At 42.2% G+C, this 13,014-nt stretch overlaps 1 protein-coding gene and 1 long non-coding RNA gene across 3 annotated transcripts in view; one reads left to right on the top strand and one right to left on the bottom strand.

The window, feature by feature from the left end:
* The window catches only part of EPHB1 (EPH receptor B1), a 289,639-nt gene that overhangs the window by 217,172 nt on the left and 59,453 nt on the right, over positions 1 to 13,014 (bottom strand). The window lies entirely within an intron of this gene.
* On the top strand, positions 3,061 to 3,596 carry LOC142196804 (uncharacterized). Its single transcript, XR_012715283.1, has 3 exons — positions 3,061 to 3,091; positions 3,240 to 3,276; positions 3,573 to 3,596. It is a non-coding gene; the product is annotated as an uncharacterized LOC142196804 (long non-coding RNA).

Genomic DNA, 13,014 nt, shown 5'->3' with positions numbered 1-13,014 from the left:
TCTGGCAGCATTGGCGACGCCCCCAATGCTGTTTGAGTGCTGGGGACTGCCCCCAGTGCTGCGAGAGAACTCATTTGCATACTGTCGAAAAAACTGTATTTCTACAGAACGGCGGCACGGAGAAGACATCTAAAGGTAGGAGACGAATAGCCTTTCTTAGGGCTATTCCGACATGTGACCGACAAAAAATTAATTCTCAATGATAGGATCTCTTTAATGAATCCACAGAAACACGGCCAGTGCATGGGTGTCACAGGGATGACATTTGTGTGCCCCCTGTGTTCCCGGTCATGTACAACCAAGTTAGGTCTGGTAGATGTAGGTATAACCTTTGACACCTCCTGTTTCTTTCTCTCTTTTTTCTCATCCTGGAGTGGAGATCATGGGGATAACGTGAGGAGGTGCATAGAATTGGGTCCAGGGGCCCATAATCTATTTCTTCCTAATATGGGGGGACCAGTACAATAAACAATACATTATAGTTGGGGGGCCCAGTACGATTTTTATATTTGGGTCCCACAAGCTTTGTATAACACTTCCGCTGAAAACCACCCAGAAATAAGTCAGATTGGAAACTTTTGCACCTGTTCTGTATTTTCATCCCGCTCTTGTTTTTTGGCTCACAATCACTGATGCAAAACACTGACGTGTGAATAAGGCTTAAAATAGAGAAAAGTCCCCCGTAGCCGTGCACAATCAGGCGGTACATTTCCAGCCGTGCTCATAGTAATATTGTATGAATACTGCTGAAATAACTGGGTTATACAAAGATCCAGATGTGTGCATGTCCTCGCATGCAAAATACCCCATTAAATGAAAGACTGTTCGTTTTCTCTCCATCTGTATTTATGCAGCCCTAAATGATGGACTATACAAGCCTTAATTCAATGTAATGTAGATTGTATTAGAATAAATGTAGAGAAATGCCGGAGCGTTCTGTCCAGAATGCACAGGAGACGGAGAACAGCGAGATGAGCTGACACAGATGCCTGGGTTTTTGGCAGACTTTCCTTCATGAATGTCTTCCTTTAATTCCAAGAGCCTTTGTTACAACCATCTGTTCCCTTCCCCTAATTAGGACTAGGACAGAAAGCGGCGCTTACAATTACACCAGTGTGAAGTGCTGGGAGGCAGCGTAATGTGGTGCCTGGCCCTGGAGTCACTATTCCTTGTGTAAACAGTAATCTGGTAATAGATTACTGATAACTGATAGGTAATTACCAGGAAATACACTGCGGATACAACAAGTCCTCCGCAGCCATGCCAAGGGCTGCCATTACACCCCGCCAAAAACATTTGTCCTTTGGACTTAATCAACCCACCAAATCTGTGAAGAACAGCAATTCCTCCCTCATCTTTAATTCAGGCCTCCATCAGCGGTTCGGATCTGTGCGGGGTGATTTAAAGGGCTTTTCTAGAAGGAGAACATAAATTATTAACCCAATACTTCCGCACTGGCCCCAATGTATCTAGTATTTGGAAGCTATAGTGTGATTGACAGGTCAATCGTAGCTAAGGCTAAGACTCCACGTAGCGAACCGCAGCCAAAATGTCACATTGCGGTTTTTCCCACAGCACTTTTATTCTTCTGACTTTCTGCTTCTGTTATACCTAACGCCAGCATTTGCGTAGCTATAATTGACACACTGCGATTTACAAAAACGCAAGCGAGTATTTCTGCGGCAGATATTTTTTCTGCAAGATTTGGTTGGGACTAGCCAGAAATATATTCACCTCGCACTTACTGTAAAATGCCGCAGTTTAAATCATGGCATTTAGGCTATGTGGGGCTCCGGCCTAAAGGAGTTCTACAGATGATGATATTGATTGCTGTGGTCTATTCATTACATGCCAGGCACAGCGCCATATATTGTATAGTGGCTGTGACTGGTACTGCAGCTCAGCCCCATTCATTTTAATGGGACTAAGCATCAACATGGCCATATGACCTAAGAATGTGATGCCACTGGCCTTAGAAGAGGAAGTAGTGCTCAATACCAACGCCTTTAAAGGGGCTGTCGGAGATAACCAATTTTTTAATATGTGACCGGAAAAAAATAGAAATAATTCATACTCAGCAGTCCCCGGTGCTCCAGCGTCTCCCAGCGCAATCCAGTCCTGATGCTCCGATTTTTTTAGGGTGATAGTCCCCGCCGCCCTATGATGTCTCGTGTCCCTTACCAGCGGTCATATGACATACATGTCAATCTGATCAGCTCCCCTGTTCTATAGCATACTGCCTGCAGATCCAACTGCATTTTCCATGTGACAGGTTCCCTTTAAGCTGCACAAGGATTTCCCCATTTCAATGGGGCTCATACACGATAATTCTTGGAAATATATCTGCATATTAAAAAATAATTTTTATCATCATCATCACTTTGCATTTTCAAATGAGGGCACGACCAGCATTTGTCTGTAGGTATCGTTGGGTTTGCAAGTGTCTGTAGCCAGGTATAAGATATATCATTGGGTGTGCATGTGTCTGTAGGTATAAGATGTATCGTTGGGTGTGCATGTGTCTGTAGGTATAAGATGTAGCTTTGGGTGTGCATGTGTCTGTAGGTATAAGATGTATGGTTGGGTGTGCATGTGTCTGTAGGTATAAGATGCATCGTTGGGTGTGCATGTGTCTGTAGGTATAAGATGTATGGTTGGGTGTGCATGTGTCTGTAGGTATAAGATGCATCGTTGGGTGTGCATGTGTCTGTAGGTATAAGATGCATTGTTGGATGTGCATGTGTCTGTAGGTATAAGATGCATCGTTGGGTGTGCATGTGTCTGTAGGTATAAGATGTATGGTTGGGTGTGCATGTGTCTGTAGGTATAAGATGTATGGTTGGGTGTGCATGTGTCTGTAGGTATAAGATGCATCGTTGGGTGTGCATGTGTCTGTAGGTATAAGATGTATCGTTGGGTGTGCATGTGTCTGTAGGTATAAGGGTATAAGATGTGTCATTGGGTGTGCATGTGTCTGTAGGTATAAGATGCATTGTTGGGTGTGCATGTGTCTGTAGGCATAAGATGTACCGTTGGGTGTGCATGTGTCTGTAGGTATAAGATGTATCATTGGGTGTGCATATGTCTGTAGGTATAAGATGCATTGTTGGGTGTGCATGTGTCTGTAGGTATAAGATGCATCGTTGGGTGTGCATGTGTCTGTAGGTATAAGATGTATCGTTGGGTGTGCATGTGTCTGTAGGTATAAGATGCATTGCTGGGTGTGCATGTGTCTGTAGGTATAAGATGTAGCTTTGGGTGTGCATGTGTCTGTAGGTATAAGATGCATCGTTGGGTGTGCATGTGTCTGTAGGTATAAGATGTATGGTTGGGTGTGCATGTGTCTGTAGGTATAAGATGTATGGTTGGGTGTGCATGTGTCTGTAGGTATAAGATGCATCGTTGGGTGTGCATGTGTCTGTAGGTATAAGATGTATGGTTGGGTGTGCATGTGTCTGTAGGTATAAGATGTATCGTTGGGTGTGCATTTGTCTGTAGGTATAAGATGTATGGTTGGGTGTGCATTTGTCTGTAGGTATAAGATGTATCGTTGGGTGTGCATGTGTCTGTAGATATAAGATGTATCGTTGGGTGTGCATGTGTCTGTAGGTATATGATGCATCATTGGGTGTGCATGTGTCTGTAGGTATAAGATGTATCTTTGGGTGTGCATGTGTCTGTAGATATAAGATGTATCTTTGGGTGTGCATGTGTCTGTAGGTATAAGATGTATGGTTGGGTGTGCATGTGTCTGTAGGTATATGATGCATCATTGGGTGTGCATGTGTCTGTAGGTATAAGATGTATCTTTGGGTGTGCATGTGTCTGTAGGTATAAGATGTATGGTTGGGTGTGCATGTATCTGTAGGTATAAGATGTATGGTTGGGTGTGCATGTGTCTGCAGGTATAAGATGTATCGTTGGGTGTGCATGTGTCTGTAGATATAAGATGTATCGTTGGGTGTGCATGTGTCTGTAGGTATAAGATGTATCATTGGGTGTGCATGTGTCTGTAGATATAAGATGTATCGTTGGGTGTGCATGTGTCTGTAGGTATAAGGTGTATCGTTGGGTGTGCATGTGTCTGTAGGTATTGCACGTGCCTTCGGGCCGGCATGTGTCTCCTGGAAGAGCATCTTTCAATCTGCATGTGTTTCTAGATGGAGCATGTGTCTCGGGGTCTGCATGTGCTTGCTCTTGGCAGAGGCTTGAGTCTATCTGATGTTCTTCCTCCCTCCTCTCTCTTTGGAGCATCAACAAACAAGCTTCCCAGCACTCAATTCAAGGCCATTTCTGTGGTAACTTTTGTGTTGCAGCTGCGTTTCGCTCACTTCACATGTACAGACCGAAGACAATCAATCTCACCCTCACGACTGTCACCTCCTGGTCACCCAGACATGAATTGCTGTCTTCACTAAGCTGTTTTGTTTTCTGGAGGACTTTGTTGCATAGAGCTAGTCCCTTCTACATCCTAAACCTTCTCTACATATCAATGAATCCTTATAAAAACGCTCCGATGTGCCTAAAGCTGCCGCAATGGAAGACTGCGACTGTGTCGCCACATGTACTAACCACAAAAGTGTCCGATTTCTCCACAACTAAAGTCAATAAGCAAAAATGACACAAAATACCTGGGACAGAACATGCAAAAAGATGTCATGTCTAAGATGTCATGCAAATCTATGAAGGACTGCGCAAATTGGGGTATGATCAAATTCTGGGTACTACATAGCCTTATCTAACCGGGACAGATGGGCGCAGCACAGGGCGCTGCACGGCATAGACAATGGGCAGATATGTACTAAGGACTTTAACACACGACACTCATGTTAATGTCCATCTTTATGGATTTTGAATCCGTTCCCTTCCGTTTTTTTCAGTTTTTTCTGGCATTCCTTGGCCTTTCCTTGTTGACCCAACCCACTAATCCGTTTTTTAACAGACGTATAAAGGTCAATCCGTTTAAAATCAGTTAAAAACGGATCCTCTTATCTCTATTGACTCACTAGAAAACCGCCAAAAATCAGCAGAAAGAAAACTTCTGCTTGGAGGGATTTATTCCAGCGCTTTCAGTTTTGAACAGCGCACACCTGACATATATCTGGCAGACCCCATTATAGTAAATGGGGTTCATCGGTGTCTGTGTGTAATCGTTGTTTTAGCGAGCCAGACTGCTAGCGCAAACCTAGTGTACGTGTGTCCATGAGAACGGACAAAGAGCATGACAGTTTTCTTGACTGCTGTGGACTGTCCAAAAACAGACATATGAATAGACACATTGAATTCAATGTATTCTCTAAACTACAGGTATTCCAAAATTGTCCATCTCACTTCCGCTTTTCACTCTCATGTGAATAAGCCCTTATGCTGCTTAACATTTTGTCATCATAAATGGCGACAAGGCAGTCAGAAGGGACGCTAAATATATCACAGTGACGCACAGTGTTTAATAGATTTGATATATCCTTGCTGCACGTCAGACTCCGTTACCTTCTTTATGGTATCGATCAATATTTGGTGCCAAAAATTCTCCTGCAACCCAGTCATAAATCTGGCACAATTTTTAACGCGACACAGCTACAACCTCTTTACGAGACATTTCCCAAATACGTCTCACAAGACAGAACCATCTGTTCATTTTGGTGCAAATCAATAATAGACTGATATGTGCCAAAATTGTGACACGACGAACCCCAGAATCCTGGCACAATCCAAATAGTAAATGTGATATCCCAGCCTAATACCTGCCTGACTGAGACAGGTAATACATGTAATGATTAACCGGGGGAACACATGTATTATATGATATATGAGGCTTCATATTGGTAAGCTATTGCTAGGTTCACACTAGGACCGGACTCTTTGTCATTCGGAGACAGGAGATCAGAGGACGCCATTGACTATAATTCTCCATGCAGGACTGACAATTTCTGGCAGTCTCTACAATGGAGACTCCGATGTAGATGTGAACCCAGCCTCATAGAGATGCTAAACCTAATCTCTTCCCAGGAGTTCTATATTATGTATATGGCTATTTTCCATATGGTCTTCACTATTCTATTATATTTTAGGTTCATACAACAGCTACAATCCAGTCCATGGTAATGCTACATCTTCATTGGCCAGAGTTGGTCAAAAATTTTGGTTGAAAGAGTCCTTCAAACCCAACTTTTTCATTTGTGATAAAATAACATATTCTGAGGGACCACATTATATAGAGACCTTTAGGATCTGTTGTTATCCATCATTAGATGTATCTGTTTTATTGTTTCATTCGTTTTCTTGTCCTATAGCAGAACAGAAGACTGAAACAACAGACGTGACTACACCCTGGACACATGTTGATGGACAGCCCAAATCATACAACTGGCCCCATTGGATCACACAATACCATTTGAGGTCTATAGAGACCTCTCTTGATCCCATTGGACTGATCTTCCCCCGATTATCCTATCCATGTATTCCACCTTCCTTTCAGCACTCACTAATCTAATATCAGGCACAGCCGGCTTGGCTTCTTATATTTCATCTTCCCACTGGATTTTCTCAAGAACATCTCTTGCCTTGGAATTTGCTTTAATCTCTCTCGAAAGAATTTCTCCATAAGTGAAACTTTCTCTCCAGGGATGTTCATGGAGGTCGCCGGGTCATTCATTACCATTTATGAGACAGGTGATGACTCAGATGAACAAATTTTCCTAAAGTCACGTTCTCCATTATGCCAACACATACTCTGATCAAGAATAGAAGGAGAGACGTAGTAATGTAATGATTATCTGGATGAAACCAGTCCTTAGCATATATGTAAGTAGAATAGTGCTGGTTATAGGGATGCCAAGGGTCATGCTACCTTTTCTGCATTTGCTGTGCAATAAATCAAAGTACGTTGCTCACTGGGGCAGCGATTTTAGGCTACGAGGAGGTTGCCTGTAGCGTTCTTCTCCCCATATATATTTTACATGTTATACGTCAGGTTTAATTCTCTCTTAAAGAAGACCTTTCACCACCACCACCAATAGGTGCCACTCCACAGATTACAACCTTTTAACACCATGTTATTTTTATACCCACCACTAGAGGGAGCTTATGAGACAACTGCGTAGCACTTATACATTGACCTCAATATGATGTAAACTCCCACACTCCCTCTAGTGGTAGATACAGGCAGGCACATATTATTTTTCAACTCTAGATCTATGCAGGTGATTTCTCCATCTTTATCAGACCAAGCAAAGAAATTTTAAGAAATTCTTGAGCATATCATTTTAGATTTGCTTAGGCAAAAACAAAGACCCAAAAGGTATTCCAAGATACATGTACACTTTAAATACCATAAAATCTATAAACTCCTAACCTGTGTGGCTGTGACACCAACTACAATCCCCATTTTTTTCCGTAAGCTGCTTTAGTTGGAGCTGAGCGGCATAACGTACATGAAGTCATCCTTCTATACCTATTTGAGATTATTTTAGAGCATGTTATGATAATTTTAGACCAACTTCAAGAATATTACCTCCTTGACATACGATAATGTTGTTTCTTCTTTTTTTTTGCATCTTTTTTGTCTCGCACTTCTCTAAACTACAATGCGCAGAGTGAAGCCCCATTGTTAGTGTCTTTCCACCTGTCTCAGTTCGGCAGGTAGAAGGTGCCTATGAACAGTGCCGAGCGAAACACTATGTAATATCAGACAATTACACTGATGATCCAGACACACTTGACAGTAATGGAAGGTATTAAAGTACAGAATCAATTTACATCAATCAAGGGGCATTGCTTATGGAAAGAAGTAAATCTCTAGAAGCTAACATTTGCATATGTAATGGACAGGAAAAGGTATTATATTGTCTTCAAGGAGTTATAAGCAACTTGGTAAATATTCCTAAAATAACGGCACTAAACATGGGCTAACATCCTAATATAAAACAAAGCCAAAAATGAAAAGTGCTCTATGGAGGAACTTGTCCATAGCCCTCTAGGGGTTCACTGAACTCGATATCCATAGAGTATATAACATGACCTCTTCAGGTCCAGTATAAAAATGTAACCGTTCATCCTCAAAGGAGAAGGGATTATATCTGTTCCAAATCCTTGACCTCAACCCAAATACCGAATGTGAAGTATGTGGGGGTGGGGGGTAACTATATAAGAATATATAGGTCAACACAATTTCTTCCCCATGGAATGTGTTGTTTGATTGAAAGGTAAAACCAACCCGGCTTGAATGGAGTGGTGGTTGAAAATGCGGGACCCCGCTCCATATATTGCCATGGGAGTGCTGGAGATAAGTGAGCATTGGAATAAGACCATCTCCAGCAGTCCCACTAAAATGAATTGAGCAGATCAGTCAGGGTCCAATACTTGGACCCCATTTCGATCATCTGTTTCGGTCAATAGACCGAATATATATACATAAACTAGGTATAAGCTATTCAAATGAATAGGTATAGGCTGCAGTTCCAGGCACCACCACTACAGTGTATGGAGCTCCGTGCACTGTATACGGCTTCCAGGCCATAAAGTGTAGCGGTGACTCCTGCTTATCAGTATCAATTACGTTCAGATCCTGGACAACACCTTTAATAAGCAACCCAAAGAATTTTTTGGAAGCCATATACTAGGTATATGGCCAGAGGCAAGCCTGCTCCTGTCCAAGTGAAAAGGAGTGAGTTGCAGTTCCAGGCGCCACTACTGTAGGGTACAGGTAACCCTACACTGTATACAGTTTCCAATTCATATAGTGTAGTGAAGACGTCTAGTTATCAGTATCCATTATCTTAGACCCTGGACAATACCTTTAATAAGCAACTCAAAGATTTCGCCAGGCCTGTTCCTATTCAAATGAATGGGAACGAGACTGTTCCAGATGCCACTACTACAATGTACTGGACTCCCAGTCCGTACAATGTACCGATGACGTCTTATCATCACTCTCAATTAACTTCTAGAAAACACCTTTAATAAGCAACCCAAAAACTTGTGTGGAGCCTCCTCCTCCTCCTCCCTATGGCACTTTGGTCATGTATTTATTCCTAGATATAGGGCTATGTCAGTAAGCTAAACCTCTGCCCCACATTCAAGAAAGCTTAGATCCAGCTCTTACTGATTCTGGTGGTCTACATCTTCCAGACATTGCGCCCGACAGAATGAAGTTACGGTAGAGGCATGCCTCCATCTATTCACAGCTATCAGACCGTACAGAAAAAATTGCAACAAAAAGCACAACTATAGAACAAACAATGTGTTGTGGATAATTCTGAGTGTTTACATATAACATGAGGCGCGGTGCGAGGAGATCTGATGCTCGGCAGATTGCCATCAGCCGCTCAACGTCAACAAAAATTTGCATTGAAAACAAATAGTTTGCAATCCCAAAAACAATAGGAAAACGTTTTCCTTGTGACTTTCCAACACTGCGCCAGATGCACATTCCACTGAAAAAAGAGAAAATGAGCAAACGAATAAATCTTAAAATACTTGTCTACTTGGGAGAGTCCTTATTTGTTAGAATGATGTCTCGCTGCTGGAAACTGTCAGTGATCAGCTACAATCTATGGGGGATCTGGCAGCACTTATTCAATTCCTCGGCAGCGCCACCACAGGGAGAATGAAACATTACATGATGCCCAATGAAATCAATGTGCTGTCTATGTAATTTGGAATGAGATGCTCTTAGGATAACATGTAAGGATCCTGTTTCCCTCTAAATTCACTAATAGAGTATTTGAAAATGGGTTTCATGGGTTTTCTATACTTGACAACCCTTTGTCTCATAACAGACAACCCATTTCACTGCGGCGATCACCTGCTACTGGTTCTGATCGAAGCACCTCGGACAAATAACTGACTTTGCAAGGGAAGCTATAAATGGCCACCTATGTACTATAATACAAGGACAGTGGTAGTCCGCCAGAATGGAAAATGACTTAAGAGTAACTCTCCATTCAGGATTATATAGGTGGTTTGGGAGAGAATACCTAATAGGCCCTAAGGTCCGGTTCACATCTACGTTCGGTATTCCATTTGGGGAGTCTGCTTGGGGACTATAGACTATGGGGTCCTCATGTTTTCTCAGATAACCGCTTTTCTGTGTATATAGGTCTCCATTCCTGATGGGCCCAAAGCAGACTCCCCAAGTGGAATACCGAACGCAGATGTGAACCGGGCCTCATAGAGCAGAGGAATTCATAAAGCAGCCCCTTTAAAGGGTTTCCCTACTAAGAAGACAAAAGATGGGATAACTGTGGGATCGCTGATGAACTGATCAAATGGTCCATTCTTCATAGCCAACTTTAATCCATGAGCTTACATCTATAGGACATGTCCTATTTTCTTATGGACCATGTGTGACCATTCCCCATTCACTTCTATGGAGCTGAAGTACTGTACTGTAGCTACCTCCTTCAGTCCCATATAAATGAATGAATCAGTGGTGACCTATGAACATATACACGACCTCTACATTCACACAGAAGACTTGGGGGACACAATTTTTTGTGATTGGACCCCTATGAATCAGACAATTCGATAGAAATTCCTTTAAGTAGTTGTTTTTTGTTAAAAATTTCTATCCAGCTATTTCTTCAGCTATATCTGCTGGGTAACATCTAATTTGGCCATCATTTATCTCCTACTGGTGTTATTATCCAACTTTTCTACAGTACTGAAGGTCAAATCTGCTTAGTTATACAATAATATGGGGAATAGAATGCATAGGGATATAATATGTACATAGATTAGGAAGTGTTGTCGTACAATGTTCTAGGAAAGCTGCTTAGAAGTTGTGCTGGGGGCCATACCAGTGGTCACCCAGCTTTCTAAGAAAGTAAATGCAACCACAAAATCACTGAATACAATTAGACAGAACATGACAAGAGCTTATATTTACTACTCTCCGTTCTTTTTTGTCTTTTTGGAGGAAGCGTTCTTTAACCAGGCTTAGTCCCACGAGATGATCTGTTGTCCCGCTTCCTTCCGCTCTACCCATCACCTTTTTAATTTCACCTTTGGTCCTGTCTCCCTAATCCCTTATTCTCATCTATCTTTCCTTTTCCAACACCGCTGCAGCATGACCCAATGTGAGCAAGAGGTGTTAGGACCAGCTCATGCGAAGAAAACCAATCCATTTATCATAATCCCATCAGAAAAGACACTGAAAATAACGTAGACACATGCCAAGGAAACTGCTACCAAAAGAAGGGCTGGAAACGCGAAGCGCAAGGAGACACATACCAAAAATGCTACTAAACAAAAGGAGAATTAGGAGGACTGGGATAAAGGAATGAAAGAGATCTTATACGAAAGAAATGAGGGGGAAAGGCTAATTTGGGGGAAGGGAGCTTCACAAATACTTCTAATCCCTTCTTCAGGATTCTCAAAGAATGACAAAGAAAAAGAGCATTGGAGCAGCAAACGACTATTATAGCCGGCCCGCTATAGAGAGCTGGCAGACAGATTGTGCGACAGAAGGCCAGGATTTTAATGGTTAACACTTCTGGTTAGTACGGATGACACTGTAACAGATAGGGGGCATGCATTTACTATAATTAGTCTTTATACATCAAACATGTTATGTAGGGCTGCCCGGGAATATGTGCGCTCAGTCTCTAGCTCAGTGGCAACAGTAAAGACTGTAGATAGCCGCCCGCCCACCATAATAGGTGGTCAGCATTACCTAGAATTCTCCATTCTCACATACTGTAAGTTCAAAGGTTAATTCTGATATGCAGGGCAGAGAAGTGTCATAAGCACGCCCACGGCAGCCCACGCCAAGGTCAGCGTACGGAAATGGTCAAAATACAGTCCATATATGTAAACCAGAAGAAATGTAGCAGGAGCCATTTAGCCAATGAATTAGATAAAATGCAATTCCAGAATATTTTATATCATGCCCCTCCAGTATGGAAATACCCTTTAAATGAACACCAATATAAAAGTGAGAAGCCGCCAATAAAACAAGTGTCTAATAATATATTCTTCTAGATTTCTTGACAGCAAAATCATGAAGCATTACAGCCAAGCTTTCCTCCTATAAAGGCAGGTAACAGAAAACAATAAATTGTATTTAACATCTCAGCACCAATACAGAGAATACTTGTTAGATTTAGTGGCTAAGAAATGCTTTAAGAATTGTTCAGTAATACATGATGGCCGCACAAAATAAGAGACAGTAAATTATATAGGTAATCACATGGTCAAATATACAGGGTGGGCCATAAGTCCCGCACCACCCCTATAAAATGAGAACCGCGTGAAATTTAGTAACCAAATATCATGATATATGGTTTGGCAGTGGGGGAAAAACTTTTAGGCTATGTTACCGAGTTTGCGGCCATCTTGAAATCCGCCATCTTGGATGCAACTTTACTTTTTCAAATGGGAAGGGGGTGTTGTGATACATCAAATCGATAGAGAATTTGATGAGGAATTCAAAGGTGTGCTTGGTTTTGACATATCTTTATTCCTTGACATGTTATTGACATTTTTGTGTGGTATGACTCTCACTCACGCAGCTCACAGAATGTGCTCAAAATGAGCACAGGGCACTGGCATCCTTATAAGATCCAGTTGCTGTAGCATCTGAATGAAGATGACCCCGACCAGTGAGTTGAATAATAATTGCCCCTTACTGCTAGTGATCCCACTGCCAGCCCCAGAGGTACATGCACTGTTCCCTCTTCCCATAACTTTAGGAGACTGGGGTGTAAATAACATGTATCTCTGTTATTAATAATTAACTCTTACTGCTGGTCCCATTGATGTCTCCCAATCCCAGCCCCTGAGAATCATGCTGCACCCCCCATCCCCTATCTCTCTAGGAGACCAAGATGTATATAGCAAGTATCTCTATTATTAATGGTTAACTCTTGCTGCTGGACCCATTGTTGTCCTCCCAATCCCAGCCCCGGAGGTTCATGCCGTCTCCCCCCCCCCCCCTTCCTGTCTCTCTATGGCAGTGGGGAGAACCTTTTAGAGACTGAATGCCCAAACTGCAACCCAAAACACACTAATTTA

This window comes from Leptodactylus fuscus, chromosome 3 (genome assembly GCF_031893055.1).
Source record: "Leptodactylus fuscus isolate aLepFus1 chromosome 3, aLepFus1.hap2, whole genome shotgun sequence".
Taxonomy (NCBI): domain Eukaryota; kingdom Metazoa; phylum Chordata; class Amphibia; order Anura; family Leptodactylidae; genus Leptodactylus; species Leptodactylus fuscus.
The sequence above is the reverse complement of the archived record's forward strand: the minus strand, read 5'-3'. Positions and strand labels throughout refer to the sequence as shown.